This window comes from Nipponia nippon, unplaced genomic scaffold (genome assembly GCF_047370975.1).
Source record: "Nipponia nippon isolate SJK-2023a ecotype South Korea unplaced genomic scaffold, ASM4737097v1 scaffold_1, whole genome shotgun sequence".
Lineage (NCBI taxonomy): Eukaryota > Metazoa > Chordata > Aves > Pelecaniformes > Threskiornithidae > Nipponia > Nipponia nippon.
In genome coordinates, this window is record NW_028262290.1 from 101,358,763 (window position 1) to 101,367,953 (window position 9,191).

Consider the following 9,191-nt stretch of genomic DNA (forward strand, 5'->3'; position numbering starts at 1 on the left):
CTTTTTAGGTGCAAATCAAAGCTTGAGGCTGGTGAGATAGAACTTGTGTTTAAAGATACCTGTTAACCTTAAAATAGATTTCTTTTGCTTTCCTGTTATTTTTTCATCTGAGGTTCTGCAGCCTGGACTAAGGGAAGCAGGTTGTCTGTTTTTGTAATGGAGTTTTGCAGTTGTTCTTTCCTTCTTTGATAGAAATCTCACAATCTTCTGAAGAAAATTTTATTCTTATGTTTTGATAAAGAAACATCTCAAGAAGCTGAGCTTATAAAGACAAGGCAGTAGAATGTAAATGTAGACCTGATGAAGATCTAGCAGATTTGGCAGGTGTAGATCTGCAAAAACTGGTGGAGAAAACATTTATCCAAGGATGAAAATCAAGACTTCTTTCTCCAGAAGATTCAAAGAGGTTGAGATGCAAGTTTCTAGTTTCAGTCCTTCTCAATTTAAAAATGAGTAACAAAAGCTAGATGAGCTTATATGGTATGTCCTGTACACTGGAAGAATAAAAAAATCTAAATATTTCCAACTCTGTACATTGCAGCATTCTGCTACTCTCTTACTATGGAAATAATAAGAAAACACAACTGTAGCAAAATAATAAAAAACCCCCAGACCGACACCCAATACAACATGATATTATCCACACACAGTTAAGGAACAGGATGAGTTCTCAGCCATCCTTAGCTCCTCTTTAGCTCTGTCTGTGCCCTCAGCAGAAATACAGTGCGTCTGCTGGGATTAGAGTTACAGAGGTCCATCAGCTGATTGGGCAATTAAACAGAGAAGTTGGTATTGAGGTGACTGATGAGCCACCTTCAGTCGATGCTCCAGCACTGGCTGTTCCAGTGTGTTCCTGGAGTGTTTCCCAGCTTGACTGGGAGAGGACCCGTGACTGCCTGCTGTCTCTATCCTTTCCCTGGGACAAAAAATATGTTCAAAACTGTATAAGGGACCGTTAATTTAACCTTGTGCACTTGAGAGCAGCTCAGATAAAGTATCTAATTTCACAGTAAGCCAATCTCCTTTTATTCTTGGTAAGCTTACCAGGATATTCTTTGATATTTCTTTGATATTCAAAACTTATAAATCTTCTCAGATAAAGTCCTTAAAGCTAGCTCTTCTATACCTTGATTATCAATGACGTAATTTCCTTCATTTAAAAAAAAAACAAACCCAAAACATAACCCAAAAAACCCCGTCCCATTGCAGTTTTCTGAATGAATATACTTTAAATATGGTTGCTGTAACTTGCAGTTTTTAAAAAACAACCTGCCCTTTGGACTGTGTTGTTCCTGCTCTTACTGCATCATTGCAAAGACTGTCATTTTCTAAATGCCTTCAGCTGCTGTACTGGTCCTCTTACTTTATAGATTTTTTTTTTCTATTTTGTGTGTGTATTTTGGTTTACAGCATATTAACTGAACACTCAAAAGAACTAATAGTAGGAATATTTCACATTAACTTTTCAAAGCAAAGAGCTGACAATGGGGAAAAATAATACACAGTGCGCATTGACAAACCATCCATGGATTCCTTTATAAATCTTAGCAGGGAAAACAAATCTGTAAACTCAAGATCAAGTCCTGAGACAAAGACAGGATGTAAATTCCTGCTTGGTACTTGTTTCCGATGAGCTCAATCAGATTGCTGCTAAGGCATTTCCTTCAGAAAAGATACGGGGAGTTGTGCAATTACCTAGGACACTTCAGTTTAAAGTGGTTCTGACCACAACTGTTACTGTGTACATTATGAAATATTTGCCTAGGTGAAATTCAGAGTAAGTCAAAAGCTAAATTCTTAGTCCATACTCGTTCTTCACCAGTTTGCTAACCGCTCAGGGAATTTAGAGTAGGCCTTTAACTTTGAAAGCATATTCAGAGATATATATTTTTTCTCATCTTTCCTTAAGCAATCCAAATTATTTGAACTGGACTATTTCCAGGTAATTCACCTCAAATGCTGCTTAAGGACTGGAAAATCTGTCCCCCAGTGACCTTAGCTGAAAAATCAGAAAGTTTAATTTAAAAAATGTCAGAATGCTTTGTCTTTCTGCTCCTGACATTTATTTCTCCTGCTTTATCGAATTTGGCTAGAGCCATTCACCAAAGTCAACCTAGAGTCTTCACTTTTTTGATAATTCGACTATTTTAAATGGAAAAGAAATGCCCACTTCCACTCATGAATAATATATTTGCAGTGGGGCATGTACTATCTCACCATTTCTCAAAATGGGTGTGTGATTCTTGAAGTAGACACTGAAGAAGGGCAAAGGAGAAAGCACCCATCTGTGCTGCAGAGTAGAGTGCTACATCCATTATGTCTGTATTGCTGTCTTCTGAATAAGAGTTCGGGATGAAGGCTAATCTAGAGTGTCTTCTGGTAGTCTTGGTTTTGGATAGCAAGTGACTATATTACACTATAGAACAAACACTGATATTTTTAATTGTCTCTATTATGAAATATTCTTACCATTATACAGCTGTCTTTTTGGCTGTATGATGAAACATAGTAGTGGCATTCTACTGTGGGGGTTGCTTGTAGAGCTCCAGATGTAGGTTTTCTTCATCGTACTTTTTGCTACTTCATCTCCACAGTGCATTGCACAGAACACTCATCTTTTTTTAAAAAGTATAATACAACTACAGCTATAGGGAAGGAGTGTAGACATAAATTAAATGTTAATCACACAGAAATTATTACAATTTGATAATATACAAAATGAATCCATCTCCCTTGAAATTAAGCCAAAATTATTTAAAATCTCAATATGCAATCACAATCAAAACAACTTTATAAAATGATATTTTAATTTAAATTGCTTAAATTGAATGCTTTAGTGTATTCAACTGGCAGATAGGCATAGTCCCAGTACTTGTATAATAAGCTACTTCAGTTAGATAGCAATTAACTTTTTAAATTCAGTAAGTATTACAAATTGTCAATTGCTTTCTGACAAAAAGTGTCTGGAGAGAAGATCAGGTACTTCTAGCTGAGTGTAAGAAAAATGTACTAGTATTAACTAATCCTGGAAGATCTTCTATATTCAAAGTGTGATAAAGCTAATGCTTTTAATTATTAGTGATAGACTATTGTTTCCTATTATTTTTATAATAGTATTTAAATTCCACGCTGAATTGTGGCTAAATTTGGGGTATAGTTTAGGCTGAATAAGTTTTCTACAAGCTGTTATATGAGTAGAAAATTGACTGCTTTTGATTTACAGTCCAAAAGGGAACCAAAAGCAAAGGCATACAATTAAAAAAAAAAAAACCTCTCAGAGCTGTTGAACAGGGATTTTTAGAAATAGCTTGAGAGTGTTAGGAAAGTGCCATCAACCTTCAGGTACATTTATGTTCTTAAATCCCTTTGTATCCTTTGAAGATCTTGGCTTTGGTCCTCTTTTGGACTAGGACATATTGCAAATGGGAAAACAGATAGAGACTTCTCACAGGGATGATACAAAGTGCTATTAAAGATAACAAAAAATTCCCACAAACTTCAGTGGCTTCTTCCCTGACATGTACAGAATCTCATCTATTTCTGCACTCACAGTGCCTGGGAATGGGTTATATTATGTGAATTTAAACCTATGCACTATCCCCATTTTGCAGAACTGTCAGCCTGAGTCCTGGCTGATAGCTGATAGCACGTGAAAGGGGATAATCCATTATCAAAAAACAATGCCAAAGCAGCTGTTAGATGCTTGTAGGTAGAAACAGAGAGAGTGTGACTGCATAGGCCTTGTTGCCTTAGAAAACCAAGAGAAAACTTGAGTATGTTGACTGATGTGAACAGTTCCAAAATACAGGTAATTTTTTATGTGCTGTGACTTGTGGGTCCCCATCAGCACTGAGATGTGAAGGCTGTCGGCTCAAAGAGATTGCCATCCCTCCTCGATATCTGCTTGGTTGCTCAAAGTACTGAGTCTTTATGTTCCTCACTTTGCAATTAGGATTCTTGCACACACTGAAACTGGCCACCAGAGAAAGTCTTATTCATCTAATTATTCATTAATCTGCTAAGCAATGATATAAGCGTTTTCACTCTCATAACACCATTGAGCTGGCAAACTGAAAGCATTTTATATACACTACCCCTTCATATATAAGAATTGGGAAGAAGTAGTTAGGGAGGTATAACAAGCAGGCCAGCAGCAGAAAAGAGGCAGGGAGAACCTACGAAGCAAGGGGAGCAGGTGGATGCTGCAGGCAGGCTAGGGGGTAGCAAAGAGGAGCAGTGCAAAGGAGGAACCAGAATAAGAGCAAGCTGGCATGCAGTCAGCAGTTTAAGCTATGGTGAAGGGCAGAGCACTGCATAGGTAGGAGGTATAGAATACGGAAAACCCACGTACTGAAAGAGGGCAGATGAAAGGAGAAAAGATCCAGCCTCCAGGATTCACATGGCTTGCCAATAGTTGTCCATAAAAGTGTGTGAAATAAGCGTGGCTAAGGGTTTTTTTCAGTCCTGCAAGGAATCCCAGTAACGTAAAGTAGAATATCAGGCATTTTGCTCTCTTCTTTCTCTGTATATCTTGAATATTTATGCAAGCTCCTGAATAGAGGGCAAACAAAGCACTGGATGGTTAGCATATTTTTGGAGCAAACATTTCTTTTAGAAGCAGGGGACAAAGGTCAGTGCTGCTCATGGAAGTAAAAAAAAAAACTGATGGGAAAACTGTTTTTTTAAAATATATTATATATATAATTATTTATCCATAAAGTATTGTAAACAATGGGTCGCAAGTCAGATAAGGGCAAGCTAATCTCGCCAGTTCCTTTTTTTCAACTTCTTCAAAATTTCACATGGAAAACATTAACCTGATGGAATAATGAGGAGAAAGAGAGGGAAAAAGGCAAAAAGAAATAATTATGTCTGAGTGTGTGCCATTTCAAGTACTAAATTTTTTTTCATTAAAGAAACATCTACTTTCTGATTCATCGTGGAAACAATTGGGTGATTTGTCCTATGAAAGCATAATTTTCATATTTTCAGGAAGAAAGGACATGTATGTGCCAAAAGGCTGAAAATGGGTTTATTGTCTACTGTAAGTAACGTTCTAAAACCAATAGCTGTCCTTTTTATTTTTAGTACCATTTGAACTTACATATAATTTCAATTATATATAAATGGAGTGAGGTAAGGATCAATGTAAGTATGTTCATCTGCATGGAGGTATAAAAAAAGAAATTATTTCTGTTAAAAAAATTGTAAAGTTGGATTTCTCTGTGGTATCACTGCCTGAGAAGTAGGAATGTACATCAGCTGACTTCACACTTATCTGAACAATGTGGGTGTCCGAATACCCTTTTGGGGCACAATTATAAGGTCTAGTTGGGCCACATTCTTTGGAGAAGTCAAGGGTAAAACAGACCATACACACCAATTTTCAGTCATTCCAGGATAAACTGTCTTTCTATTTAGGTCCATATGTGACCTGCTTTTAATGAAACGGTTTTGCGTTATACCTGCTTCTCAATGCCCCACTACTCAAGTACAGCATTTCTGAATTCTTGCTGAGTACTGTTCAGAGTGGTAGTGCTTTGGGAATGCAAATAGAGGTGTTTTTAGCACACATCTAGGTCTCAGAAATGTAAGCATACACAGTTCCTTGAGGAAGGATTTGGCTGCTATTTTTTTGGAGATATTCACCCTAATTCATACCTTCAAGTTACCCCCCTGAAAGATGGCAAGTGTTTTCACGATGATTTTTCTTATGGGCTACTTTAAGAAGTCCTTTACCTGTTGTGATTTTTTGTTTATTTTTTTTGTTTTAAATTTAAAAAGTCTTATTAAAAGTGAGGGGAAAAACCCTGTCCAGACAAGGAAAAGCTTCCTTTGATGGCAGATCTATCCTGTCTTTCAAATTTTCATCACATGTGGCATTGTATTATTCCATCAGTAACCTTGCTGACAATAGCATGGCTTCATTCTTCACGATGACTGTAATTCAGCTTCTTGGTGAAAGCACTCCTTGACAAACCTTGCTGCCACAGTAAGACAAGATGAGAAGCGTTACTAAAGTCTCTCAACAAATCTCGTGCTACTCCTCTTTATCTTCACCTGTGGAAAATCTGCCTGCTGGTATGGAGCGGATGGATAATTCACCTTGTTTAGTGATTACTATTCTTCCCCCAGAGAGTCCTCCAGTATCCTTTTAGCTTGTAATGGGAATACTGCAGTAACAGATGGGGAGGTGCAGTAATTTTTATAAACACACTGTGTAAACAAGTGAGATGATAGGAAATGTAGCCCCACTGAAGCCCTGCCTAGTGAAAGGAAACTCTCTTGCTCGCTCACTCACCTTCATTTTTTCAGTGCATGGACATTCAATCAGATGAGCTGTTGAGTTAAAGGTCAAAATGGAACTCTTTCCCACCCTTTTTCATTTTTCCAAGCCAAATATTTTATTGGCTCTAGTACAGTGAAAAGAAGGGGAAAAAAAGGGACAATATATCCTGACTAGACCAGCATTTTTAGTTGGTTTTTTGTTTTGTTTTGTTTTGTTTTGTTTTTTTTAATAAATCAGTCAAATTAATTCATATATTTTAACTGTATCTGAATTTACACTGTTTATGTGACAGAGGTAGCCAGGACTAACTTGACTTTGGGGAAGGGTAAGACAAATTTTGCACTAACTTACACACCTTACAATTCCACTGAAACCAATATATGTGCATATCTGCAGAACACAGTCCAGTCAATCACTATGTGCTTTCTTTGAACAAACACATGCATACATGCACACGTTTTAATCCTTTGAAGGTTTTTCTTTCAAGACCTTGCTTAATTTCAAGTTACAGCAAGTCTATCCTATTTCAGTATATTTATCATCATTCCACCTAAGTCTGCACAAAATGTGCAGGGTCAATACCATCAGCAGATTGAGTCTGCATAGGTGCTGGAGATGAAAGGTCATGAACAAAATGTTATTCCTGATAAATGAAATCTGCTACTGCTCCTTCCATTTCTCTGTGAAGGGCTACGAGTCTTTCAGAGCTGTGTGCAGACTGGTAGAGTTAGAGGCCACCTGCTCTGTAAATGATAAGGAGAAATGAATGAATTTAATACTGACAGCTTGTTAATCCATTACCTGGCGGTCACTGCACAGAGGCCTGATCACAATTTACAAAAACTCATGTATGGTTGCCTGAAGCCTTATTTAGTAATATTTGCACAATCTATGAATGAATCCAACCTAGAGTCATATATATTAATCATAATGGGATTTGCTGGAAGATATTAGCTCTCTCCCTCTGATAACCCAAGGAAAGGTTTTTCCCATTATTCTTTCCAACATGGTAACTATTATTAAATTTAATGCATGGCAGAAAAGTAATACTTTTTCTTGTTCTAACAATTGAAACATATAATATGGTTGGAATTGACGATCCCTTGGTATTTATGGATTACACTTAATTGCAAGCAGTAGAACTAGCGGAGAGAGCTAAACTTTTTTTTTTTCATTTTTTAATATTGTTTGTACTGTTAACTACAAGGTGGTTTATAGACAGATAAAATGTTTCTATAGGCACCTGCAGTTATTTTACATCCACTTGTCATAAAAAAATTTCTGGTTGAATCCTAAGGCATTTACTTACTGCGTGGGGCCTGCATACTTAAGTCCTATGAACAAACAATACATATTACTCAGCTTGAGGAAGGGTGCAAGATTCAGATCCCAAATTTTGACGAAATCAGTATGTACACCAAATTCCCGAAAATGACAGATGGAGAGAGCAGACTTACTGGGAACCTGGGCTGCTTTGTCCATGCTCCCAGCTGGTGGTCACAGCCCAGCTCTGACCGGTAAGCCATGCAGCCATTGGGATGGTGCATGGCTAATAAGCCTGTTCCACAGTGCCATGCCAAGGTTAGCCATAGGATGGGAACGGTCAGCCTGTGACTCTGTCCACCTGTGGCTCTTGAGCCCTTGCAGTGTAGCTCCCGTGACAGAGCTGCATCACTTCACCACCAAAGGGGCTGCGCTAGGACAAGGCCTCCTGGCTAATGCCGATCTCCACGCATTAGAGGAAGGTGTGCACAGGACCTGTCTCCTTATTGCACCACCTGGGACCCAGTGCTGATGGAGCAGAGGAACACCTGGAGGCCAGTGTTACTGCTTGCCTTCCTGGTGGCAGATATGTGGCTTGTTTCTGCTTATTTCTGGCTATACTGACCTCCGGTAGAGCCAGGAGGGATGCCCATTCCTGTTGACTGCATGCTTGGTTTTTGGATACGGAAGTGCCCGTCTCTCTCCCCCCTTTCCACGCAAGTGTGAGGCATGGAGCACAGGCTTTTAGATGCTGCATGATGAATCACTTGACAAAAACTCTGAGAAGCTGAGTCTGAGCCATCTACTTCATCCAGAGCCACAACTTTCATTACAGAGGGTCCTGGTTGTCACGATGCTGAAGTACCTGCCCCAGGGAACTGCCAGTATCTTTGAATTTCAAACATTTGGCATGTTGTATTGCTTCTCTGAATCACATGCTTCCACAGATCCATAATTTTATGTGTCTTAAAAGAAAAGGCAGAAAGATAGATCACATACAATGGAACTAAATAAATTTGTGTTGGGGGCTGTATGATGAAAACACAGCTTTTGGATAAATCATTTTAAAACACACTAACTTCAATGCATATCATGAAAACCAGAGCCCTTTGAGGGCATCAAATGGGTGCAAATAAACAGTTTATTGTGGTGTTTTTCCCTTCCATACCTGAATAATCTAAAATGTTCTTCTGATTGAAAGTGTAAGTCACAAAGACTTCCTACCACTGTGAACACCATCAAGAACAGGTCAGATTGACCCTGTGCAATTCAGTGTTGTGAGGGGTTTTAAAAAGAAAAAAAGGTACAAGTACCAGATGCCTGGAGCTCATTTTGTGTTGCTAAGTTGTTTTGTCTCTGTTTCTGCTGCTTACTGCCTGCTGTGTGAGAATAACAGTATTGTTTCATGAGTACTTACATGGAAAGTGCCTTTAAAACCCTCTCTGCTCTTTCTCTCAGTGCCAAAACTGAGATAAACATTTACCTTTTTACAAATCGTAGAAATAAGGAATCAACCCTTTGCCTCTATCCCCATTACATGACACTCAGTATGAGAGGGTACAGAGCTCCGGTAGCCAAAGATTGCTTAGGAAAATGGCCATGTAATAGCCCAAGGAGTCTTGCAACCTCTGTTTTCCTT